Below are 2,213 nucleotides of genomic sequence, written 5' to 3' on the forward strand. Positions count from 1 at the left end.
TTTTCAGCAAATGGTGCTGGTTCAACTGGAGGTCAGCATGTAGAAGAATGCAGATCGATCCATGCTTATCACCCTGTACAAAGCTTAAGTCCAAGTGGATCAAGGACCTCCACATCAAATCAGATACACTCAAACTGATAGAAGAAAAAATGGGGAAGCATCTCGAACACATGGGTACTGGGAAAAATTTCCTGGACAAAACACAAATGGCCTATGCTCTAAGATCAAGAATCGACAAATGGGATCTCATAAAACTGCAAAGCTTCTGTAAGGCAAAGGACACTGTTCTTAGGACAAAACAGCAAACAAAAGATTGGGGAAAGGGGTTGGGGATTTAGCTCAGTGGTAGAGTGCTTGCCTAGCAAGCACAAGGCCCTGGGTTCGGTCCCCATCTCCGAAAAAAAGAAAAAAAAAAGAAGAAGAAAAAAGAAAGATTGGGAAAAGATCTTTACCAATCTTACAACAGATAAAGGGCTTATATCCAAAATATACAAAGAACTCAAGAAGTTAGACCGAAGGGAAACAAATAACCCTATTAAAAAATGGGGTTCAGGGGTTGGGGATTTAGCTCAGTGGCAGAGCACTTGCCTAGCAAGCACAAGGCCCTGGGTTCGATCCCCAGCTCTGAAAAAAAGAAAAGAAAAAAATGGGGTTCAGAGCTAAACAAAGAATTCACAGCTGAGGAATGCCAAATGTCTGAGAAACACCTAAAGAAATGTTCAACATCTTTAGTCATAAGGGAAATGCAAATAAAAATAACCCTGAGATTTCACCTCACACCAGTCAGAATGGCTAAGATCAAAAACTCAGGGGACAGCAAATGCTGGCAAGGATGTGGAGAAAGAGGAACACTCCTCCATTCCTGGTTGGACTGCAAACTGGTACAACCATTCTGGAAATCAGTCTGGAGGTTCCTCAGAAAATTGGACATTGAACTACCTGAGGATCCAGCTATACCTCTCTTGGGCATATCAAAAGATGCCCCAACATATAACAAAGAGACATGCTCCACTATGTTCATAGCAGCCTTATTTATAATAGCCAGAGCTGGAAAGAACCCAGATGCCCTTCAACAGAGGAATGGATTTAGAAAATGTGGTACATCTACACAATGGAATATTACTCAGCTATCAAAAACAATGATTTTATGAAATTCATAGACAAATGGAGGGAACTGAAAAATATCATCCTGAGTGTGGTAACCCAATCACAGAAAAACACACATGGTATGCACTTATTGATAGGTGGCTATTAGGCCAAATGCTTGAATTACCCTAGATGCACAGAACACATGAAACTCAAGAAGCATGCCCAAAATGCGAACGCTTCACTCCTTCTTTAAAAGGGGGAAGAAGAATACCCTTGGCAGGGAATAGAGAGGCAAAGATTAAAACAGAGACAGAAGGAACACCCATTCAGAGCCTGCCCCACATGTGGCCCATACATATACAGCCACCCAATTAGACAAGATGGATGAAGCAAAGAAATGCAGGCTGACAGGAGCTGGATGTAGATCTCTCCTGAGAGACACAGCCAGAATACAGCAAATACAGAGGCGAATGCCAGCAGCAAACCACTGAACTGAGAATAGGACCCCCATTGAAGGAATCAGAGAAAGAACTGGAAGAGCTTGAAGGGGCTGGAGACCCCATATGAACAACAATGCCAAGCAACTAGAGCTTCCAGGGACTAAGCCACTACGTAAAGACTATACATGGACTGACCCTGGACTCTGACTTCATAGGTAGGAATGAATATCCTAGTCAGATCACCAGTGGAAGGGGAAGCCCTTGGTCCTGCTAAGACTGAACCCCCAGTGAACGTGATTGTTGGGGGGAGGGCGGCAATGGGGGGAGGGTGGGGAGGGGAACACCCATAAAGAAGGGGAGGGGGAGGGATTAGGGGAACGTTTGCCTGGAAACTGGGAAAAGGAATAACATTCGAAGTGTAAATAAGAAATACTCAAGTTAATAAAAATAAAATAAAATAAAATAAAAATCTCCGAATTCTGTCTCCTGTCTAGATTTTCTTTCTCTTTCTATTTTCCTCTACCTTCCTTCTCTGTTTTTACACATTCGCTGTTAGTTTCTAATATAGGGTATTATAGCTGTGTAGTCCTCTAAATAACCTGGTCATCTTTATGTAACATAACTTACTTTTTCTTGTTTTTTGTGTTTTATTTAGACAGGATCTTGCATAGCTATGGATGACCT

At 42.2% G+C, this 2,213-nt stretch overlaps 1 non-coding gene across 1 annotated transcript; it reads left to right on the forward strand.

Moving 5' to 3' along the window:
- The first annotated feature begins 548 nt into the window (after nucleotides 1-548).
- Nucleotides 549-630, forward strand: Trnaa-agc85 (transfer RNA alanine (anticodon AGC) 85). The gene has a single exon. It is a non-coding gene; the product is annotated as a tRNA-Ala (tRNA).
- Nucleotides 631-2,213: the final 1,583 nt, after the last annotated feature.

Source organism: Rattus norvegicus, chromosome 16, assembly GCF_036323735.1.
Source record: "Rattus norvegicus strain BN/NHsdMcwi chromosome 16, GRCr8, whole genome shotgun sequence".
NCBI lineage: Eukaryota > Metazoa > Chordata > Mammalia > Rodentia > Muridae > Rattus > Rattus norvegicus.